The sequence below is a fragment of the Paramisgurnus dabryanus genome, chromosome 3 (assembly GCF_030506205.2).
Source record: "Paramisgurnus dabryanus chromosome 3, PD_genome_1.1, whole genome shotgun sequence".
In the NCBI taxonomy this organism is placed as follows: domain Eukaryota; kingdom Metazoa; phylum Chordata; class Actinopteri; order Cypriniformes; family Cobitidae; genus Paramisgurnus; species Paramisgurnus dabryanus.
Genome location: NC_133339.1, coordinates 49,692,172 through 49,718,081, shown reverse-complemented (window position 1 = coordinate 49,718,081; position 25,910 = coordinate 49,692,172). Strand labels below are relative to the sequence as shown.

General features: G+C 36.2%; 2 long non-coding RNA genes across 2 annotated transcripts; both read left to right on the top strand.

The window, feature by feature from the left end:
• The first annotated feature begins 606 nt into the window (after positions 1-606).
• Positions 607-2,784, top strand: LOC135761056 (uncharacterized). The gene is made up of 4 exons (XR_010537685.2): positions 607-850; positions 947-1,104; positions 1,421-1,497; positions 1,593-2,784. It is a non-coding gene; the product is annotated as an uncharacterized lncRNA (long non-coding RNA).
• An 11,754-nt stretch (positions 2,785-14,538) lies between these two features.
• Positions 14,539-16,379, top strand: LOC135761061 (uncharacterized). The gene is made up of 5 exons (XR_010537688.2): positions 14,539-15,113; positions 15,650-15,743; positions 15,842-15,974; positions 16,057-16,129; positions 16,240-16,379. It is a non-coding gene; the product is annotated as an uncharacterized lncRNA (long non-coding RNA).
• Positions 16,380-25,910: the final 9,531 nt, after the last annotated feature.

Below are 25,910 nucleotides of genomic sequence, written 5' to 3'. Positions count from 1 at the left end.
CCGTGCATCACTGATGGGAGAGGATTTGTTGCAGATCAATGCAGCATTCACGCTTGTGTCGCGGACAACTGCGAGAGGCGGTGGTATGCATTACAATCGCAGTAGAGGGTTGAGACTGCAGCCTTTAACAGACAAGCATGGCAACAGGTATGCCTATTAAATATTTAATTTCATTATTGTTTCATGTAATTCTAAAAAACTTCCTGCTTGTCATGAATGTAATGAATTATGAAACAAATGTACGGTGGCCTCGGGGTGCAAAAATAAATTACAATGGTAAATTACTTATTTACAAGATTAAAAACAAATTTACAACTTTTTAAACAAATTTATAATTTTTTTAACAAATTTACAAGTTTTTTTTTAACAAATTTACAAGTTTTTTTTAACACATTTACAATGAGTGAATAAATGTACAAGTTTTCTAAACAAATTTACAATGATTGAACAAATTTACAAGTTTTTTAAACAAATTTACATGTTTTTTAACATATTTACAATGAGTGAACAAATGTACATGTTTTTTAACAAATTTACAATGAGTGAACAAATTTACACGTTTTTTTAAAAAATTTACAAGTGTTCAAACAAATTTACAATGAGCGAACAAAATTACAAGTTTTAAAACAAATTTACGTTTATTACGGAAAGGGTAGGTACAATACGCTGACGTCACGCATCTGAGCCTCCGGTGGGAGGAAACCCGGAAGTATCGCCGTGAATCACATGAGAGTTGTGAATGCGATGTTGTGTATTAGGCTGTACATAATATTAACGGAAAGAGAGTGATAATATATAACCTTTCATCGCTTCCGAAGTGACTAAAAGGGATATTGGACCTTATTTTCAGGTAAGTGAAATAGTTTTAGTTAGCTAACGTTAGCTGTCCAAGTTGCACACGTTTTGGATGGCAGTTATCAAAATAATTCACTGACTTTCTCATTAGATTACAGACAACACGAGAGGGTGCTTCAAACTTTTTAATCAGGACTGCATTGTTTGTTCGCTCCCGGGGTTACATAGACTGAAACGAGGAAGTGTGACGAGTTTGTTTACATGGTGCTGTAAACTTCAACCCAGGAGGACACTTCAAAGGAATCAAGGGTGCGTTAACTTGTTCGATGATATAATCTGAATAATCTTTAAAAGATTAGGATTTTATGTAGTGACTAATGAGAGGATTTGTTAAAATTACCTATATTTATACTATAAATTATATTTTCATTTAATCATTTAAACCTCTCTGAGTGTGACAGTATTGTAATGTTTTATCATATTACAAAAACTCTAATGTTGCCTAAGCAAACTGTCATTTATGTCAGATAGATAGATAGATAGATAGATAGATAGATAGATAGATAGATAGATAGATAGATAGATAGACTGCCAAGACTGAAATCATGATTATGTTAATTTCCAGTGTCTGTGATATTGAAACACTAAAGGAAGAAGAGGAGGACCACCATTCGTTTCCTGAGCAGAAAAAAAATTAAGCATGTAATTCATTGATGAAAATTAGAACAAATAAATCTCATGACTTCATTGATCTTTCTTTTTTTACATGTAATTTTCTCCTCTTTCTCAATACACAGATCTAACAGTGGTTCTGGGGCATTGCAAGACTATGGTTACCTGGAAACATCTCCTATTATGGAAGATTATCGCAACATTTGTGTCTTGGATCATTTTTTCTTGTTTCTCTGCCACAGATTTAGCTGTAAGGTTTAAAGGTCCCGTTTATCCTGATCCCATTTTTTAAACTTTAGTTGGTGTGTAATGTTGCTGTTAGAGCATAAATAATATCTGTAAAATTATAAAGCTCAAAATTCTATACCAAGCGATATATTTTCTTTAATAGAATTTCCCTTTCAAAGCCTATAGCAAACGGCCAGTTTGGACTACAGCCCTCTACTTCTCGATTGAATGACATCCAAAGAAGAGTTTTTTACTAACCTCTGCCCACTGGAATATGTCAGTCGCCAGCTAAACTCAAGTGGCTCTACTAAGCTGCTGTTGAATCACAGCACACTAAACAAACTACATAATCAGAACTCAATAGGTATTTCTGAAGGAGGGACTTTATAGAACAAGGAAGACATCAGCTCGTTTTTAGTAAAGTAAAAACAGCGCTAGAGAGTATGTGAAAAATATTGTCTTTTTTTACACACAAAACATGAACACACGCTATATTGCACACCATAAACACAATCATAGTTTGTGTTAAATACTCTCATTCTCACGGCACCCATTCACTGCAGAGGATCCCATTGTAAGCAATGTAATGCTTAATTTCTCCAAATCTGTTCCAGTGAAAAAACAAACCATCTATATCTTGGGTGAAAAATTACTTTAATCCCAAAAACAAACGTTTTTCATTAAAATGTTTTTACTTTGCTTTATTGTTACAATTTGTACAGTAGATAGAAAATATACATTGGAACAAATGTATATACAGTGGTGTGAAAAGGTGTTAGCCCCCATCCAGATTTCCCATGTTATTATTGCATATTTGTCACACTTTAATGTTTCAGATCATCAAACAAATTCAAATATTAGTCAAAAAATAAAACCCAAGTGAACACAACATGCATTTTTTAAATGAAGGTTTTTATTATTAAGGGAAAAAATCAAAACTACATGGCCCTGTGTAAAAAAGTGTGTTAGTACCCACTGGCTTTTAATGTAAATATGTTTGGTTCTAAAAATGTACATATATATTTTTTCATACTTGAGACAATATACATTGAAGTTCATTTATAAATAAAACTATATTTTGAACAATGAGTGAAATTAAGTTTCTTTAATGTAGAAATGAGTTGTTCTAAAACTGTACAGTTATTTACTTAACACGTATCTAATGTGTGCATTGCATGTCTGTTAGAAGTGTGTGTGCTATTCCTGGGTTTATAAGCATGTGTTAAGCAGCCAGTAGTTAAAAAACGAGTCCAACTTAATTTTTACTGACTTCCATTTCTCTAAATATACTATTTGGAGGGTTTAGCCTCCGCCCACATCTCCATCAAAGTAAATGCGTTCCAGGTGGATTCGGAAGTCAGTTCTGGTTTTGACAAAAAAAATCACACCATGTTATCCCTGTGATTCCTCTGATAGTGTCCTCCTGGGTTGGAGTTTACAGCACCATGTAAACAAACTCGTCACGCTTCCCCGTTTCAGTCTATGTAACCCCGGGAGCGAACGAACAATGCAGTCCAAAAAGTTTGAAGCACCCTCTCGTGTTGTCTGTAATCTAATGAGAAAGTCAGTGAATTATTTTGATAACTGCCATCCAAAACGTGTGCAACTTGGAAAGCTAGCGTTAGCCAACTAAAACTATTTCACTTACCTGAAAATAAGGTCCAATATCCCTTTTAGTCACTTCGGAAGCGATGAAAGGTTATATATTATCACTCTCTTTCCGTTAATATTATGTACAGCCTAATACACAACATCGCATTCACAACTCTCATGTGATTCACGGCGATACTTCCGGGTTTCCTCCCACCGGAGGCTCAGATGCGTGACGTCAGCGTATTGTACCTACCCTTTCCGTAATAAACGTAAATTTGTTTTAAAACTTGTAATTTTGTTCGCTCATTGTAAATTTGTTTGAACACTTGTAAATTTTTTAAAAAAACGTGTAAATTTGTTCACTCATTGTAAATTTGTTAAAAAACATGTACATTTGTTCACTCATTGTAAATATGTTAAAAAACATGTAAATTTGTTTAAAAAACTTGTAAATTTGTTCAATCATTGTAAATTTGTTTAGAAAACTTGTACATTTATTCACTCATTGTAAATGTGTTAAAAAAAACTTGTAAATTTGTTAAAAAAAACTTGTAAATTTGTTAAAAAAACTTGTAAATTTGTTTTTAATATTGTAAATAAGTAATTTACCATTGTAATTTATTTTTGCCTTTCCAGGCCACGGTACAAATGTCATAGGCCGGCAAGGTAAGGCAAGTTTATTTGTATAGCACATTTCATACACAGAGGTCATTCAAAGTGCTTTACACAGAAATGAGAAAACAATATATAAAAAAGAAAATGTAAAAATAAGAGATACACAATAAAATCACAATAAAAACAAAGATACATGAGAATTTAAAATAACAATTAAAGAAAATAAATGTGATTTTAATAAAAACAGTTTAAAATGTTAAAAAGAATAAAACAGGAGTAAAAGTGACTTGAGTTAAAGATAGTTCACTTCAAAATGAAAAACTCCGCCACCACCCACCCATCCCCATGCCGCTCCAAACCCGCACGCATCCCCCTCCTCCGACGAACACAAAAGAAGACACCCCGAGAAATGACGGCAAACACACAGCAGCAAGTGACCATAGACCTCCATAGCAGGGAAGAAAAAATATTTTGTAAGTATTTGGATAAATGACTAAGAAAATATTTTGTTAAATGATGGTAAGAAGTTCCATCATATTTTTTTTATTCCTACCATGGAAGTCCACGGCCACCTACCGCCGCGCGCCCACCACCACCTCCCAAAATTTCCTCCTCCGTGCCCACCAGAAAAAAGAAACCCACAGGTCCAGAACAACACGAGGACAAGAAAACGATGACAGAACCCCCATTCCAAAGCGAACCATCCCTTCAAAGTGCAGTCAGTGTGAAGCAGCACAGTGCTCATTCAGTAAATGCGGAGTTAAACAGATGTGTTTTTAATCTAGATTTAAAAGTGTTTACTGTTGAAGAACATCTGATCTCTTCTGGAAGCTGATTCCAGTAGTGTTGCTTTCGTCAACGAAAAGTATGACGAAATATCCTCGTCAACGAACCTTTATCACGTGACGAAAACGAGACTAGACGCAACGTAAATGCTGCTCATGTGACGAAAACTATAATAAAATGTATAATACAATATTGTTGACGAATAAAAACGAGACTAAAAGTGGTTTACTGAATAAAAACTATGCTAAAATGTGTCTTCATTTTCGTTGACCAAAACGAGACGAGACGAAATGTTATAACGTTATTTCGTCTAGCCATCTCCTGGCACCCCGCCACCTGACTGCAAATTATCATGTGTGTTCAATGGCGCTCTGCAAATCGATCCGCAAAAATACGTAAACGTACCGCGAGAGCGATTAGAAAGCATGAAGATCAGTCTGTTCTCGCGATGCTTTGATATCATACGCAATCCGTTTGCGCAGTAACACGCGACACGTCACGTTTGATGGCCAGCTGCGCCCGCGAATACACCGCCACATCAAGGGCCCTATTTTAACGATCTAAGCGCATTGTCTAAAGCGCACAGCGCAACGTCTAAATGGGCGTGTCCGAATCCACTTTTGCTAATTTAACGACGGGAAAAATGGGTTTTGCGCCGAGCGCATGGTCGAAAAGGGTAGGTCCTATTGTAATGGGAGTATTTTGGGCGTAACGTGCAGTAAACCAATGAGAGTCACAGCTCTCATCCCCTTTAAAAGCAAGTTGCGCTGGCGCTATGTCTAATCCCTATTTAGATGACGGACTTTGTAAACTGAAAAACTAAGCGGAGGAAGAAGATCCCCAGTTTAAGATTAATGTTAAATAATTGTGTTGTTTTTCACTTGTATTGAAATTGTTATTTTTTTATTAAAACCTTTAAAACCCGTTTTCTTTTAGTCATGGAAGTAAAAAGCAGGCTTGTAATTGCTTTAAATGTATGGCTATCCAATATCATCAAAAAATAATTTACAAGTAGGTAAGATAAGGTTTGTACTCTAAAAATACTTTATTTGTAACAAACAGGAGGTAAAGAATTTACAAACGGTTCTCCTCACGTTTCAGCACTTTGGACAGCGTTTTTTTTAAGCATTACTTAAAAATGTTTCTCATCTCACCATATCCACAGCTACAGAGTAATCATATACAATAAATCTGTGAGGTAGCATTAAAAAAAACATTTAAAAACAGACGAATTTGTTCAAAGCAAAGCATTTATTTACTTACCAGGCTGCAGGTGAAGCAGCTCTTTACGCCTTCTAACGTCTCATAATTAGTCCTCAATTATGTCCAAGAGACTCAATAATAATCTTTTACATTCAATCCTTTAATCTTTCATATTTGAAAACATTTTTGTGCTGCTGCGCATTCATGTACCTTGTGATAAGCAAACCCGCGTTGTCCTCCCGTGTATAGGCGCATTTTACTAATGCGCTCTTTAAATAACATAAAACACTATTGCGCCATTGACTTTAGACTTTAGACCAGGTTTTTGTTGGTCAATGGCGTAGTCTATTTTAGTTGCCTCAAAATAGCAACGCGCCAACAATGCGCCTGAACACACCTCGTTTTCAGACCAGAACGCCCATGGGCGCAAAAGGGGGCGCAAATGCATTTGCTATTTAAACAACGCGGCGCTAAACGTGAAAATTAGGGTGGAAACTAGCGAAAGACACTTGCGTCGCGCATTGCGCTGCATTGCGCCGGGTGTAAGATAGAGCCCCAAGTCTTCAAATGGAAACGAAAAGTCCAAAATGAAACCCGTGCGTCGTTTTCAGGTGAGTTCACAAGCCTGTTAATATGTATAGCGTTGACTGCTGGCACCGCGAACTCATCTGTGTGATTTAAATAATATAACAATGTACCAGTTTGCATCTTCAATCGTTTAAATGACATGTGCTGCGTTGTGTTTTGAAGCATGGTAAATATATATATGCTAAAGACGTTGTTTTATAACTTATATGCTAACAACAAGGGTCTGTGTCCTTGTTTATTATTTGAATGAACTAAACTTGCTTAACGGAATGCTTGAGTGTTAAATCAATCAAACAGCTGTATTATTAAGAACATAACCATACATACAAACTTTTGCTTTTGTTACTAGACATCTGATGTTTCTTAAAGGTGGCTGGCTTTTAATTTACTTACAAGAAAGATATTTAGCAATTCTCCGAAATTGCTTGGATTTATACTGACACGTAAAATTAGCTTTGTCACATTATAGTGCCATTAGCTACACAAATACAGATATACTATATTGCATATTTGTATAATTGTAGTTTGTGTTGCTGTCAAAATACAATTATAAATGATAACAATAGCATTTTAATAAAGTGCTATAGCATTTTAATAGAGTGCTATTCTCACACATAGCCTACTATAGTTGTAATTTTGTTTTTGTTTTTTAACTAAAGGTGGCACCACCGTAAAAGTCAGCTTATGGCACCCATCTGACCAGCAGTGGCCCTGTGTGTGTGTTTCTGCTTAGACTACTCTGTTTGTAGACTTTAATGTAGACTCTTTACCTACAGTCAAGTCACTCACTCAGAGGTTAAATAAGATTAAGTAAAATATATATCTTCAAATCAAGTAAATTCCAATCAGAGCATCTTCCATGTCTGAAAGGGATGTATTCTTATATCTATAAGGTATAATATAACAAGATAACTTTTTTTAATGGGTTTGGCTAAAAGAAAATTTTGGTTTTGTCTATACTACTGCTAGGTACTTATACTATATTGACTGGGTCTGGGTTAAATAGAATTGCATTACTAAAAAGAGACTAAAATACAATTTTCATTGACTAAAACTAGACTAAAAATGTCACCAGTTTTCGTCGACTAAAACTAGACAAAAATAGTCAAGGATAATTCTGACTAAAATAAGACTAAAATGCCCAGACTTTTAGTCGACTAAAACTTGACTAGACTAAAAAGAGTATGAACTGACTAAAACTAATAAAAACTAAAATGTCAGCTTGACACAAAGACTAGACTAAAACTAAAATTAAAACAGGCCGCCAAAAACAACACTAGATTCCAGCTACAGGTGGCATAATAACTAAATGCTGACGCACCTTGTTTTGAGTGAACCCTTGGTATTTCTAATTGAACGGATCCTAATGATCTGAGTAATCTGTTAGGTTTATATTCAGTTAGCATATCTGTCATGTATTTGGGTCCTAAGCCATGAAGGGATTTATAAACGAGTAACAATACTTTAAAATCTATTCTAAATGTGACAGGAAGCCAGTGTAAGGATCTGAGGACTGTGGAGTGATGTGCTCAGATTTTTTGGTTCTGGTCAGAATTCTGGCAGCAGTGTTTTGTATGCGCTGCAGCTGTCTAATGGTCTTTTTAGGGATCCCCGTAAGAAGTCCATTGCAGTAGTCCACCCTGCTTGTGATGAAAGCATGAACAAGTTTCTCTAAGTCCTGTCTTGAGACAAAACAACTAATTCTGGCAATATTTCTGAGATGGTAGTAAGCTGATTTGCTTATCGCTTTCACGTGACTACTGAAATTAAGATCAGACTCTAAAATTACACCAAGATTTCTGACTTTATTTTGTGTCTTTAGACCCCTAGAGTCAAGGTAAGTATTAACCTTGAGAGTTTCATCTTTATTTCCAAATAAAGGAGGAAGTTTGGACGCATCCAACAGTTAATTTCATCAATGCATTTACGAGAGTCAATGGGGATGTAGTCATTGGGTGACAGGGCTAAGTATATCTGGGTGTCATCTGCATAGCTATGGTAAGCAATTTGGTTCTTTTTCATTATTTGACCAAGTGGGAGCATATACAAATTAAACAGAAGCGGTGCAAGAATTGAACCCTTTGGGACTCCACATGTCATGGGTGCCCACTCAGATTTATGATTACCTATGTTCACATAGTAACCTCTCCCTTTTAGGTATGATTTAAACCATTTGAGGACCATCCCAGAGAGCCCTACCCAGTTTTCCAGTCTATGTATGAGTATGGTGTGATCTACTGTGTCAAAGGCAGCACTAAGATCTAGTAGCACCAGCACTGATATTTTACCTGAATCAGAGTTCAAGCGAATATAATTTATTATCTTTATGAGCACTGTCTCTGTGCTGTGATGCTGTCGGAAACCAGATTGAAAATTGTCCAGATAGCCATTTGAGTTTAAGAATTTGTTCAGCTGATTGAAAACAACCTTTTCAATGATCTTGCTTATAAACGGAAGATTTGAGATTGGTCTGTAGTTGCTAAGTATGGTTTTGTCTAGGTCACTCTTTTTTAGGAGAGGCTTAACAACTTAACAACTATTTTTAATGACTCTGGAAAAGTCATTAAAAGCATAAGTCATATGTAAGCATAAACAATATGCTTACATTAAAGTGTGCTTTTAAGTGTTATGTGCAATGCTTTTGAGTTGGTAAAACTGTCCATGTAAAGGAGGATCAGCACCTAAGGCATTTTAAGATCCTTTGTGAATAGGTCTTAGTGAGTCAGGAGCCCTCTCGACTTCTTTTAAGCTGTACCAGACTTAGGTGCTACTTTTAGGGCTAAAATGCTTCGTGAATTACTCTTAGTGAAAAAAATTAGGAGTCCTAAATTTAGGAGTGACATGGCCAGTATTTTTAGGAGTTGATCCTAAATTCGCCAGATAGGAGCTACTTTTAGCCTTAAAATTCTATGTGAATACGGCCCCTGAACTCTTACTAAAATAAACGTTTAGTTGTAATTGAGTAGTATTTGACCAGTAGTATCTGTACTTTCACTCAAGCAAGGAAGTTGTGTAGTTTGTCCACCTCTTCCCACAGTAGATGAATTTAGTAAAAAAAACTCACATTATTGGAAATTAATTACCAGTTAATCTGGTACTGGGTTTAACAGCATTACCCAATCAGAAACAGATATTATTTCTTGTTACTTTCTCAATGGATGAAAACACAGAGAATTAAGCAACAACATTGCAGTGGTGAAATGCAAATGTCATTTACCATCATTTCAAAAGTGTGCACTGTTATTACTTTATCAACACCCAACTTATCAGATGGAACGACTGACTTCTGTTGTTCACAGGAAGTCAAGCCCCTTGAGTTTAACTTGATATGCCACATGTTTTTACAAGAAAAAGTGTGTTTCCCCACACATCAGCTGTTGTGTCAATAGGCCGACCTGATACTTCCTCTTTCTCAGAAGTTATGATACACGCTGACTGCTCTTTACACCACAGAGGGGGGCAAGATCTCACGCTACCTTGCGTCACTCTTTCCATGTCAAAATCCTGGACCCCTGGCCTGTTTGTAAGAAAAACTTTTTAGCCAGTTCTTACAGTATTAATACTGTGCTTTTATGCTAAAGATACAATCTAATACAGCATATTGAATATAGCTCAGTTATTCTTCAAGTGGTTTTCAATAAAATGTCTTTTAGGTAGATGATATCAGAATGTGTTTGGGGTTTTGGATTACCGCACACCCACACGCACTCTGGTTTCCATGATTTGTCGGGACATTCCATAGACCTAATGCTGTCATTTATGCTGTACAAACTCTATATTCTATTCCCTTCCCCAAACCCTAACCATCACAAAAACCTTTTTCCTACTTCACATTTTCAATAAACATCATTCTTTTTTATTTATAAGCTTGTTTCCTCATGGGGACCTCAAAATATTCCCACAAACAACATTAATTAACATTAACCTCTGAATCAGCCAATAGAAAGCTGGCAATGTTATACAGTCACAGCAGCATATGACACCATACATTTATGAATCATGAAGACATTCAAATTATTTAGATATTTTAATTTAAATTTGCTTCAAAAAATGTTAAACAATATTACAAATAACCATTTTTCACCATTTTGATTAAGTTTTTAACATGTTAATGAAATAGACAAACATAATGTTATTTTATTAAATTAAGTTGATTAATCACATTATCTTAACTTCACTCACAAGCTAAAGAAAAGACAAAAGTTTGCAAACACTTAAATAAAAAATACTTTGATGATCAAGCATGAACAAGATGATCAAGTTAAGTTGGATTTCTCCACTTAAACACAATTGTAATATTTGCCATCTTTGTCACTTTCACCTTTGGCTTGCTCACTGCTAACATTGCTAACATTATGTTTTGGGTCAGGGTTTTATACTCTAATATCACTTTACGTGTAATGATGTCACTGTAATCTTGTACTTCACATTTTTTATTGTAGATTTTATTTACATTTTATGGTATTTTATTAACCTATCATAAACTGTAAAATGTAAAAGCAGCTCTACTTAAAAAACTTACTTCAATTGTTAACACCTAATATTTAAACATTTTTTACTTTAATTATTTTACTTAAACTGAGAAATTTAAGTTGAAAAAACATTAAATTTTAGGCATTATCCAACTTTAACTTTTTACAGTGTATATTATTCAAATGTATATACATTATACCATTGCTGTCTTGATAATCCCATAAAAATTGTTGGTACTGTGCAAGCACTTGAATGTGCTTTTTTTACTAATATACATCTTATACTGTATATTATATTGTGTAATATAATATACATTGTATAAAAACCCTATACTCTTTATATTTCATAATGTTATATTAATTCCTGTCTACTGTCTATATACTACTAACATGTATTTATTGTACATTTTCTGCTCTGCAACAATGCAACAATAATTGTTTTCAAAAGTGCTATAGAAATACATTTAAATTAAAGTAATTCCACAAATTCTTTGTTGTAAAGTGCATGATCTCCGCCTCTCTGCTGCCCTCTTGTTTCTCTTAACTAGGTTAAGAGACCTCTCCAGCTCTCTTAAATAATTTAGGAGCTGAGACCTAGTCTTAACACTTAGGAGGCTTTATAAATCAAACTTTTTCTTAAGTCTAGGAATAAGAGTAAAATGACATCATTCTTAGAATTTTGACACACTTAAGACTAAAACTTTACCCTGAGCAGCTTTATACATACGGGCCCTGGAGTCAGTCAGGTAATGGGGTGAACACTTTTTAAAGATTTTTTACAGTTGTGGTGTACAGTGGATATAAAAAGTCTACACACCCCTGTTTAAATTGCATGTTTTTGTGATTTATAAAATGAAACCAAGATGAATAAGTTTGGAACCTGTTCCAACTTAATTCCCTACTTCAAACCTATATATAAAAGTGAATAATATTAAGAATAATTTTGTGGTGAAAAAATGGTAAGTAAAGTTGTACAATAACCAGGTTGCATAAGTGTGCACACCCTTTTACAGTGGTGATTGTGGCAGTGTTCAGAAGCAACCAATCACATTTAGACTTAAGTTAAATATGAAGTAGTACATACCGGTCATCAATTAAAATGACTTTTTAACTATTAATGAAGTGTGCCTGGTCCTAAAGTATTTTTCTGAGTATCATCCAACTCGAAAAGCCATTGGCTGTATTGGCTGTAGATCAGCAGGTACATGATCCATTGTTGAAAAATATCAATCAACAGAGGGTTAAAAACATTTCCAAGACACTGAATATACCATGGAGTACTGTAAAAACAATAATCCACAAGTGGAGAAAATATGGCACAACATTGACCAGGCATCCACCTAAAATTTATGAGAAAACCAGGAAAAAAATGGTAAGGAAGGCTACAGAGAGGCCTACAGCAACATTAAAAGAATTGTAACAATATCTGGCAAGTACTTTTTGCTCCCTACATGTGACAAAAATCTCCTGAATTCCTTATGTTTGGGCTATTTGCATTTTTTAACCAAAAATATCATCAAGTCCATCTAAAGTTTGTAAAAACAAATATTTCTATATCCCAAATCCATGTGGAATAATGTATTATAGTCAATTGAGACCAAAGTTGAACTTGGGCCGTTATACCAAAATATATATTTGGTGCAATAAAACCCACATCACATCACCAAATGAACACCATGCCCACAGTAAAGCATGACGGTGACAGCATCATACTTTGTGGCTGCTTTTCTTCAGCTGGAACTGGGGTTTTAATCAGGGTGGATGGAATAATGAGTAGCTCCAAATACCCGTCAATTTTGGCCGAAAACCTAAAAGCTTCTGCCAGAACACTTAAAATGAAGAGAAATTTCACCTCACAGCATGACAATGACAGAAAGCACACATCTAATCAAAAAAGGAATTACTTCACCAAAACAAGATCAAGGTTTTGGAATGGCCCAGCAAGAGTCCAGATCTAAATCCCATCCAAAATCTATGGGGTGATCTGAAGAGGGCTGTGCACAGGAGACACCCAGCCAATTTGACAGATTTAAAATGCTTTTGCAAGAAGAAATGGCAAAATAATGCAAATTCAAAAAGTGTGAAATTGATTGACACATACCCATTAAGATTGAATGCTGTAAAACTGAATAAAATCTATAGGTGCCTAAACTAAGTTTTAGTTTAAGGGTGTGCACACTTATGCAACCTGGTTATTGTACAACTTTACTTGCCATTTTTTCACCACAAAAGTTTTCTTATTGTTATTAGCTTTAATATATAGGTTGGAAGTACGGAATTAAGTTGGAACAGGTTCCAAAATGATTCATATTGTTTTCATTTTTTAAATCACAAAAACCTGCAATTTTAACAGGGGTGTGTAGACTTTTTATATCCACTGTATGTCTGAATGTAAACTTAAACCCCAGACAAACAGAATTATGGGTTATCATACTTCACACCGTTCATACTTCAAACCTGAATAAGTTTATTTATGACAGAAGGTCAACTATCACTTTAACTACTGATTTACAACAGTCAAAAATGGTTACAATAAACCATGGTTACCACAAAATCACCATGGTTAAAATAAATAATGTGGTTAATTTTTTGTAAGGCTAGTGTCTGTACTGTATGTGTTGCATTACTGTAAGCAATATAAATGTTTTCCATCATTTCTTGCATTCTTGTAAGACACAAACAACTACAGGACACACACTCATCTTTTCAACTTTTCACACTTTTTGCTTTACAGTACCAGTAAAGCAAAAGTTCAGATTTTCTCTAATGGATCAGAGGCAACATCATCCTTCTCATGCTTTCACCTTCTCTCTGACTCAATCTGAAAACAAAGAAAGACCTCCAGAGCATACTGTACTACAAACCACAGTTATCATTTCCACTCCTGCGGTCAGGTTTCTTTTCAATGCGTGTGTGTGCATTTACAATACAGACGATCTCACAGTGCCATCATGAAACTTCATTTGCTGTAACTTCCTTCTGGTTTTTCAGGAAACAGAGAAAACAATAAGGTTACTCATGTAACCCTGGTTCCCTGAAATAACCGGACAGAGCATTGCATCAGTTAGCTGACGCTATGGGGAAAATCCTGTTTGACCATGCGTCAATATGTTGACGCGGAGGGTATACCTTTCGTGTCATTTTTTGACGAACTGGGGACTTCAATACTATTACGTCCGTTGCATTCTCTTTCCTATTTTCTTACCATTTTCGCGTTGGTTTAGGGTTAGATTACGCAAAATTAAACAGTGTACACGAAATTAAACAGTTGTCACCTGGCGTTGGGGTTAGAGTTAGGTACGCGAAATTAAACAGTTGTCACCTGGCGTTGGGGTTAGAGTTAGGTTTGGGTAGGGATGTCATTATGTAAATCTAACCCTAAACCGACGCGAAAATGGTAAGAAAATAGGAAAGAGAATGCAACGGACTTAATAGTATTGAAGTCCCCAGTTCGTCAAAAAATGACGCGAAAGGTATACCCTCCGCGTCAACATATTGACGCATGGTCAATTGTCGTCAAATATTGACGCCATGGGGTGAGACAAGTGCCTTTCCAGCAGAGACGCAGAATGGGGCCCCATTAAAGAGCACCTATTATGGGATACACGTTTTTAAACATCCTTTTGTGTGTAAGTGTGCATTAGTACATGCTAACGATATTCAAAAAGTACGTACCTCAAAGAAAACGATGACGCGAGTTATCGTCTCTAACGTTCGAGGACTACAAAAAACACTCGGATTGTAGGCAACAGTTTACTTCCTGGGATTAGTGACGTAGATAAGACCAACATTATCATAGTTCAGCCCTCTCTGCTTTGCTTGGGTACGCCCTCAAAGACGAGGGTGGGGAGCGCCGAGTCAGAAGAGAGCTAAAATGGCGGAGGTTGTGAGTCCCTGCTGTGACTCTGTTTGCAAACTCTTGTTTCATTGTTTAAGCGATTAAATCTCTCGAGTAGACGCTGTCTCTTTAGATGCGAGGGAAAAATAGCACTTTATGGACTTCCACAGAGGACATCATGTTTAATACGGTTCCGGAAAAATCCAGTCAGAAGTTGTTCACGGAGTTTTCACAATAACTGCTTCTCATCATGAACCGAAGCTGGATTTGCGCGACGTCTCCTCTTGAAAGTTGGATTACTGTGCACTTCTGGATCACAGGCTGTAAGTATTCACGTTTATTATTTGCCTTTTACTGTACGTTACGTAACCGGTAACCGGAGATTAACATAATGTGCGTGTAGAGCTAAGCTTGCAAGCTAATTGTCTTGTGTTGTAATACTGTATTTCATAAACAACGTACCATATTTACACACGTGTATGTTGAATTATGCAGACTATCGTTTTTTTTAATCGATGTTGGTTTAGACATGTTTACAAACTTGCTAAGTTGCTAAGCCAAATACAAATGCCAGCTAAACTGTTACCAGTAAAATTTGTTCTCATGATCAAACTCAAGAAACTCTAAGTACAGATGATTTGTTTAAAGTTATATGTATTTTACTGTTGTATTTACTTGAAGCTTTCTTAGATTTTGAAACGAAGTAAACACATAATGTGTGTTGCTAATGTTGGGCCATGTAATATGTCATACATTTACGTTTTAATGAATAGTCTAACGATTTACAGTCGTTGTACTCTATTGTTATAATATGTCTTTTTGACTGAATACATGTTTGTTTTATTTGTCTATATCCTAGATTCGCAGCTGGACACATCCTTCTACACTGTATGCAAACATGCAACATCATTACACACAGTACAAGGAGTCAGACTGGCATATGAGGAGCAAAGGTGTGTAACACACATGATGTATTTAGCTAGTGATACCACTACCAGTCTTAAATGTATACCTGATGATGACAAAGTTTTTTTTCTCTTCATAATAATAGGAACCCAGGCAGTAGCATCGTTTCACAATGTTTCCATCACCATCATCAGTGGATGCCTTTGCCGTCTGTAGCCTGAGATTTCAGATTTGCAGCAAAAAAAATTGATTTTCTCATTTATTGGAATGCTGTGCAGGTATTTAAGTATTTTAGTAACTTTGTTAAATAAAGTAGTATTTACTTTTACAATAAATTAATTGCTTGTTTATATTTTACAGGTCACCAAGCCGTAACAAAAGCAGGAGAGGGAAAGTACAAGGCTATGTTCCCAAAACACACAAGTGACATACCGTAAGCAGTAATGTTTTATTTCAAATACATTCATAATTAAAAACTTAATGTATGAAGCAGGGAAATAAATGATCAAAACAAAAGATTTATTGACTGCAATATTTCTACAGTTATGTGGAGGATGTGATCAGGCTTGTGTTTGATGAGGTATTTGAAGATAAGCTGAAGGAAGCCCTGATTCCAATGGACCTGGCATCACAGTTTGAGAGACCTTCAAAGGAGGACGTGATTGCATGCCATCTTCAGTGCAGGGGTCGTCGAAAGCCAAAATTGTGACCGATCTGATCAGGAAGCTCCAAGCGTATCTGGAGAACAACACACGACAGGATGATAACCTTATAGTGTCGTCTTAAATAGCACCAGCTGACAAAGCTTTGATATGCCATTTATCTGAATAGATAGCTGTAAGAAATGAATTGAACAATTTTTGAAACAAGAGCACAATATGGTTACTAAAGTATGTTTATTTGTATATTGTTTAACATTTAAATATATATTTGTAATAAATAAAAAAAACTTTTGACTGACTATTATATTTTATAAGTTACATCTTTTGTTCTTTTGGGTACTTTGTTACTATAATGATACTTTAGTGTTATTGGTTTAAAAATGTAATAAAACTTACTCTAGTCCTGCACCTCAAAGGCTTATAGTCGGTACAATAAATGTTCTGTGTGTAGGGATTTAGACAATTTGTGCAAAACCTGGATGATGAATCACGCAGGTAATAGGCCCTGGAACATGTTGCATTCTCCTTAAAACCTAATAAGTAAAAACAAAGCACTTATAAGTAAGCGGTTTTTCATAATAAAGTTTACCATAGTAAAATAATGTAGAACTAACATTCATTGCAATTAATAGTTTTTTTGTGCTACATTTGGTGTTTCCATATAGTTTGCACAGTGATATAGTATGTAAGCAGTATTTTATAATTAAGTTTACTATAGTAAAATAATGTTAACAAATGAAATAGTTTTATAATCATTTCAACAAATACTTTCTATGTGCTACATTTGGTGTTTCCATATAGTTTGCACAGTAATATAGTATGTAAGCAGGCTTTTATAATAAAGTTTACTATAGTAAAATAATGTTAATAAGTGAAATAGTTTTATAATCATTTCAAAAAATACTTTCTATGTGCTACATTTGGTGTTTCCATATAGTTTGCAAAGTAATGTAGTACGTTATAATTACCTTTTGGATGTCTTTGCAACACATTTTCGTCTTCGTTTAGCATTCTGGCAGAGCTAAGGACACCTAAAAAAGTTAAATCCAATCGCGTTCATTGACGGAGATCGTTTATATCGTAACGGCCGTCTGAACTCTCTGGATCGAGCTTGAAGTGGTAAGGCAGTACAGACACCATCGTTTATAGAGAAATATAGCGCTTGTTTACGTTGCCTGTGACTCTCAGTCAGAACCGGAAAACCCACGCGTAGTCAGGGGCGTAACCTTTCAAACACACGCCGAACCCAGTTGACCAATAACAGTTGAGTAGTCATCTGACCAATCCGAATACACTAGACATTTTGGGAGGCGGAGACAGGAACTAAACCGAGCGTTTTCCAGACTGGCAGAAATCGGTGAGGTATGTAAGCAATTTATAAGACTCACAGTGCATTAGTTCAAGTTTTAATAACATGTATGTACTATGGGATATGACAATAAGGTGCTAACGTGCTAATTTATTAGCATAATTGGTGCTCTTTAACCCACTATATACACTGAAAAAATTATTCATTCAATTTACCCAATTTTTTTAAGGTAAGCGGTTGCAATCAATTTATTTAAGCTACATTTAAACAAAAAAAAATGTGTTGAACTTCATCAATGTTATTTAGTAACCCTAGTATAAAAAAGTGTAGTAATTCCAGCCATATTTAATCAGTGTTGGGAACGTTACTTTAAAAAAGTAATTAGTTTTAGTTACTAATTACTTCTCACAAATAGTAACTGAGTTAGTAACTGCGTTACATTATTATAAAAGTAATTAATTACCAGGAAAAGTAATTTCTGCGTTACTTAAAAAAAATTTAATATTTCAAATAACTTGAATGCCCCTTACAAAATTAAATGTTAAATGACTAAAATGGATACTAAAGAGAAATCACTAATTTTGTGGCAGCATGTGACGATGTGAGGTGCTTTATTAGATCAGAATTACTTGCCACAGACGTGGAGAGACTTTTTCTTCATGGGCATAAGTTGCACATTACACAAACATTCCTGCCTTTCACCTCAACAATGGAAAAGTAGTGCTTTATACTTCGTGTTTGCGACCGCTACCTTTGAGCTTGTTGTACTTGCCATCGCCCTGTCGCCGGTGTTTTCGGAGTGATTGATGCGCGATGACCGGGCTGCATGTCAGTGCTTTGAGATGGGGCACAGTCAGCAGCAGCACCGCTGCTTGTTGAGAAGAGAAAACGACGCGTATTTTCATGTCAGTCTACAAAAGTCTCCAACCACGCCAGAAAAGATAGCTAGATTTGTCCTTCAAAGTCGCTAAAGTGATAGAAAGTTGCTAAATCTAGAGACAAAGTGACCAAGTTGCTCAGACTTTTTAACACTGCAGCTCGCTCCTCTGACTTGGAATGCGCGTGTGGGCGGGCCTTTTTGTGAACTCTGCCTCTGGTTGGCTACCGATGGAAATTAAGCCAATCATCATTCGTTATGTTTCTCACAACACACACAAGAGAAAAACAGTGTTTGGCTGAGAGAGTGAGCATACGCGGCTGAAAATCACTAAGTAAGATCAATTTTAGTAACGCGCAGCATTTTAATGTCAGTAACGATAACGGCGTTATAACGGGGGAAACAGTAATTTATTTGATTACTCGTTACTGAAAAAAATAACGCAGTTACTAACGCCAATTACTTATAACGCTGTTATTCCCATCACTGTATTTAATTATACCACTTCCTCTTAAAATATTTATTTATGACTGATGAAAAATTATTAACTGGATTTACTAAGTTTTTTTAAGGTAAGTGGTTGCAATCAATTTATTTTAGCTACATTTAAATTAACGCATTTCATTGACTAACTTTCAACATTTTTAAGGAAATTGTTTGCAATCACTTACATTAAAAAACAATATATAAAAATGACCCTTAAATGGCTTTGCAAATACACCAAGTATGTTATTTTTTTTAATGTCAGCAAATGTAGTGCATGTTCAATAACAATTTCTTTGTGTGTGTACAAGTGTTTAAAACAAGTGCCCACTGCACATTCACAAAATATAAAATAAAAAACAACAGGTGGAAAGAGGCCACATTGTTTGTGATTCAATAAAACAACAATGTTTAAACTGCACAAAAGTCAAAAACAGTATTGCTGACTTTACACATTGCACAATAATTCATAAAAAAAGTGTTAGATTTTTACAGACAACAGTAGATTTGTTTATGAATCATTATAAGCATTATTAAAATGTTTAAAACTACTGATTCCCAGGTCTTAAATGAAAAACAGATCAGGCTGTGACATCTGGACTAACATTTCATGCAGAGGATGCACATAAATGTCTGTGCTGCAAAATTTCAGTATTAAAAGTTTTTCAGTCCTTGAATTTTTGGGGAGAGCTTTAGAATCCATCTGCATAATGAATTTCTAAAAATTCATAGTAGTATTTTAGTTCTTTGGGGTACGCAAAATTAACCACATAGATTGTACCCAGCATCAATGCAGGCTGGTGCCACAGATTTGAGCTGCTCAAGAATCATCACTCCAACAACAACTCCAATATCGTCATAGTCTCCAAGAACACCTTCTTTCTATTTGATTACACATATGCCCATGGTGATGTTTTCCAGGTCTTTCAATAAGTCATTTTGTTGACTGTCCTACATTTAAATAAAAATAAGCTGTTATTAGAGATTGTTCTGATTCATAACACTTTGACAAGTCTACAGGCCAGGGTAATTACAAAAACTATGACACCCCTTTTGCCCATATATTATTCAGTGCCCTCCATAAATATTGGGACAGAGTGCACACTTTGAGCTGTATTTAGAGGGTATTCACAAATTCCAATGTGTCTTTAGGATTTAGGAATTACAGTCGTTTAAAGTGCTGAAATATCCCAACTTCAGATCGACTGTAAACCTGACTGGAAACTTCTTGTAGCGCCAGGGAAAATGTGCATTTGCGCGCATGCGCAAATATCCAACCTATTTTTTTAAAACTGAATTTAATTAATTGACATGACTTGGATTTAAAAGACATTAAATTCGCTTAAAACCTATTAATATATATTAATTAAAATCAAAAACTTAAAATAAATAGTTAAAACTAGCTAAATTGAATTATGCTTCATTTAATTGGGGCCATAATATTTTTTTTCAGTGAGCTTGACGCGAAGCTCAAGTGAAAGCACCATTTAAATAACATAGCATGTATACAGGTGAGCCTATTCATGCACAACGTAATGTATGAAATGGCTAGCTGACAGGACCTGCGTTTGTAAGGCAGGAATGTTCAGATGGATCACCAGATGCGAAAGTTAGTGACAAGCATTGGCAGTGCAGTGCAGGTAAGGGCATGAATGCATTGTGACGAAACCATGCAGCCGTGGGGTGTCAGTTAATGTCATAGCATAGCGAGGAAGGAAATTGCTCTGAGAGGAATTCAGTAGGACCTGTAACCGACAACATTTACATTGTGTTTAGCGCCTGAATAAAATAGGGGACCTAGAAACACAAAATATTTTAGGGTAGTCCAGCCGAGGCATGACTTTACCCCTTTGTTTCCAAGCAGTCTGCTTTCTGCTGCACTGTGTGAAATAAAAACATTGGCATCACTTAAACTCCAAACGGCTGGTCATGGCATGGGGATATACTCTTATGAGACGCTCTGGTAGGGGGAGGGGCGTGGGCTTTGTAGGCATTGAGTGCGATATGATTGTACTGAAAATTAGTAATTAGTTACAGTAGTTACTTCTTTTAAAAGTAATTGAATTACTCTACCAGTAATTGTATATAAAAAGTAATTAGTTACTAGAGAAAGTAACTTTTAAGTTACTTTTATGTCTGCTTTTTAAATGTAAATATGAACAGTACTGAACAGTCAAACTATAAAATTATAGGCTGTAGGCAACAGTGGGCATCACTGTTTTGTTAGATTGCTTATGTACGGCATTATTTTTGTGAAGTTTCTTATATGGATGGGTTATTTTACACGTAAGACTCTCATAATATGATATTATTCAATTCAATTCAATTTTATTTATATAGCGCTTTTCACAAAAGTCAATTGATATTATATCACAGTCTGTGAAGTTTTTGGCAGGTAGTGCGCAGGACTACTGTGGAATAAAATGGAGTTGCACCGTTCTCTTTACCACATCTGTGATATTTAAGAACATATATTGGTAACACTATAATAACTGCACACTATGAAGCATTAGTAAAGCATTAGTTAAGCATTACTAAATAGTCAATTCTTCATTTATTAAACATTAATAGACATTAGTAAGTAGTTTATAAATGCTTTATTCTTGATTTATAAGCATATATATAATGTGTTTAATAATTGTCTTTTCATGCTTTATCAATGATTAATTCATCATTTCTAAAATAAGTATTACATTATTTACAAACCAGTTATTAAGGAGTTTTCAGTGGTTCATACGATCAATAAACTATTTAAACATTCATTTATACATCTTATTATTTATACATATAGTAATAAGTTAATCAGTGTGTTTATAAATGCTTCATTAACACATATTCCTACTGTAATTCATGATTAATTCAGGTAGTTATAAAACATTTAGAAGTGGTCAGTTAACAATTTTTGTGAGCTTATCTAAAGCGAGGACTAATTATGCTTTGTAAAGCTTTTATAAAGGAGATTTAAAGGCTCAGTTATCTTTTAAACAGAAAAAGGAAACAATCACAACACAGAGTAATACACAACATAGAAATATTTATTTCAAGATGCAAAACTTAAACTGTACAACTGTACACTTATATAAAATAAAAATAAACCTCTGCAATATCATAAAAAGAAAAAAGCAACTGTCAGGACCCGTCTGAATCACGTGTTAAATTAGATCTAGTCTTTGTGTTCGGGGTCCTGGCAGTACCATGTTTTATGTGGGAGATGCGTGGTTTTAGTATTGAATTATTCTGACCACGCATTTCCCAGGTCTCGTCACTTTTTCCCCGACCCCTTACTCATGATTCTTTTCAGGTGTGTCTCATTAAGTTTTCCCTATTTAAAGTCCTTGTGTTTGGTGTCTTGTACTGGTCCGTTTTGTCCTGTCAGTGTGAGTATTTGAAGTCTGTTTAGTTTAGCCTTAGTCCAGTTGCTTGTTATTGTTTTTTGTAGTTTAGTCTAGTTAGTATAGTCCTGTGTAAATCCTGTCTTTTGTTCAGTTTATTGTTTGTTATTTGCCCCATCGTGGGTTTTGTTTTCTTGTTTTATATTTAATAAAGTGTTTAGTGTTCATATCCGTCTGCGCTTGGGTTCGTCTCTAAAAATCCTGACAGCAACAAAATGAGCAACAAAGACAGTAAATATAAAAAAGCAACAAAATAACAGATAGAAAAACAAATATTTGACAATTATGTTTTATATAAATTCTTATATAAAGTGCTCTTATGCTTACAGTGACTATGTGATGGCCCGTCATGATGCGGTCACACATTAGTTATTGGTAACACACACACACACACACACACACACACCACACACACACACACACACACACACACACACACACACACACACGCATTCATTCACCTTATAGTTCATAATAAAACAGACTCCAGTTATTATTTGGTTGAACTATGTTTATTTAATATAAGTTTCAGCAGCAATTTGGAGTGCACACAAATTTGTTTGCTGTACTATATATTTGTGTTAATATAGTTTTCTTTGAGTTCAAGTTACCGTGTTGTGGATGGCTGGAGTCGTGGAGGTTTCTCTCATGCTCCGATGTGAGGTCCGTTCACATTAAGGTCCGACGGGCTGCTGCAACCGCACTTTAGTTCCACCTGCCAATACCAACTCCTGATGATTTGCGGGGAGATGTAAAATGTGTATTTTGCCATATTTCAACTTATTTTGATTTCTTTAATTGATTGGTTACCTTTTTGATTTGTTAAAGATTGTCTATTTAGTCTTTTGTTAATAATTAATTTAGCTTATTTAACTGGCCATTGTGGTGTTGTAGCTTGTGTTGTGTTCCCCCTTCTGTGTTAAACATGGACTAGTCCACTTGTATAAATTGTGCCCTTTTGTGTCATTTGTTAGGTCAGTTCAGTTTGTTTGCACATGGTCTAGTTGTGTTAGTTTTTGTTCTGTTGACCTCTTTAATAGGCCTAGTTATTTAATTTGCTTACTTTAGGTAATTTGTTTATTTATTTTTTCTTCATTTTTGAACTTTATTAAAACTATACTTTGGAAACTATTTTTTTGGCTTGCCCTATCTTTATTGACTGCTCGGTCCCTCACAAGTATTTTTTTTGTTGGAGCCATGAATCGGGGAGGACGGAAAGGAGGTTTAAAGGTTGTTCCCACAGCACAATCTGAGAGAGTTCTACAAGAGCAGGCAGAGGCAGGAGGAGCACAGGATATCAGAAATGTGAATATGGAGCTTGAGGGTACAGAGCCAACTCTTGCTGACCTGACTGGCTTATTTAGAGCCCATATGGCAAAAATGGATGCTCTGGAAACTCAGAGAAGTGATGAGTATGCTCAGCAGGATCGTCGGTTTAAAGCTCTCCAACATCAGTTTAGTCTGTTGCAGCTGGAGGTGCAGGCATGCACAACTCCAATCCCTATTCCCATGCTGTCTGCCAGGGATACTTTGGATGGATCAGAGGATGAGGAAGGGGCTGCTGCACGGCCACTGTCTCCATCTGCTGCCATTCCGAAGGACCTGTCTGATGCTTATAATCCAGGTCAGTGTCAATTCAAAGAGCCTAAGCTAGAGAAGTTATCTGACTCTGATGATATTGAGCATTTTCTAATCACCTTTGAGAGAATTGCAGCAGCTTGCCGGTGGACAAAGAAGGACTGGGCCTTCCGGTTAATTCCCCTCCTGACGGGTAAGGCCAGGGCTGCTTATGTTTATATGGACATGCATGACTCCCTTGACTATGAGGAACTTAAGTCTGCTATATTGAGAAAATATGATGTCAATCGAGAAACTTACAGGCAAAGATTTCGTTCTCTTGATGTTCAACCCCTTGAGAGTCCCAAAGAATTATATGTACGCTTAAAAGAACTGTATGGAAAGTGGGTGCAGCCTAAAACTAAGTCTGTTGAGGAAGTTGGAGAAATTATAATTCTAGAACAATACCTCAGAATGCTGTCTCCTGAGCTCCAGGTCTGGGTCCGGGAACATGATCCAAAATCTGCATTGCAAGCAGCGACACTGACAGATGTGTTTGTGGCAGCTCGTAAGGGTAATCAGCCCTGGTGTTGGAAATCCAGCAGGGATGACCGCAGATCAAACGTTCCACAGCAACAACAGAGAAGTTTCCACAATGCAGGTAAGCTTCCAGGAGGAGGGCCGGCATTTGTAACTGCAGCTAAAAGTCACAGAAAAGTGCCGATCTGTTATTTATGTGGTCAGGAGGGTCACACGAAACCCATGTGCCCTAACAATGTTAAGTCTACTCACCTGTGTTATGTGCCCAGGGGTCAAACGAGACCGCCAGTGGAAACTGAACAGTCATGGTCGTTGATCACCGTGGAGGTGAACGGAAGACAATTGGCAGCTCTTATTGACACTGGGAGTGATCAGACCTTGGTGCTTTCCACACATATTCCATCAACCCTCTCAAGTTATACTGAGAAGAAATCTGTACGTTGTGTTCATGGTGATGAGAAGCTCCTGCCGACTGCAGAGGTGTATGTTAAGGTGAGAGGACATACTTATCTTCTGGAGGTGGGCGTAGCAGACAACCTGCCATTTCCTGTCATCTTGGGTCATGATCTGCCAGTGCTCCGAGACCTGTTACAATCAATTCCCACCTGCAATGTGGTTGTTACCCGAGCCCAAGCAAGCAAGAGTGAGGTAAAGGAAGAGTGGCTCGGTGCCCTACCATTCTTTAACACTGATGTGGAGATCTGTGGTTCTGCTAAGCCCAGGAAATCTCGTCGAGAGAAAAGGTTAGAGAAACTGCAGTACAATGCTTCTAAAATGCCTGCTAAACTTTTCCATGACTTTTCCCCAGAGTATAAACTGCCCACAAACATTGTTCAGCTACAGCAAGAGGATGCCAGTCTCGGCCCTTATTGGGAAAGGGCAAAGAAAGACTGTGCAACTGTGGATGATGACAGAGAGGAAAAATACTACATTCAACAGGGAATACTTTATCGTCGGCTTGGGTCAGAGACTCAACTGGTAGTCCCACATGGTGTCCGTGAAGTTATTCTTACCCTTGGGCATACAATTCCTTGGGCTGGCCACCTGGGGAAGCGTAAAACCATTGCACGGATCCGAAAATACTTCTACTGGCCTGGCTTGAACGCAGAGGTAACGCAATACTGTAAAAGTTGTCCAGAATGTCAGAAAGTATCCCTCCATGGCCCAAGTCGGGTCCCTCTCCAACCACTTCCGATTGTAGGCACTCCTTTTGAAAGACTGGGAATGGACGTTGTGGGACCTGTGGAACGAAGCCGGCAAGGGAACAGATTTATGCTTGTGGTAACCGACTATGCAACAAGATACCCTGAAGTCTTTCCATTAAAGTCCATTAAGGCAAGGTATGTGGCAACCTGTCTTGTACAACTATTCTCCAGAGTTGGGTTTCCTGCTGA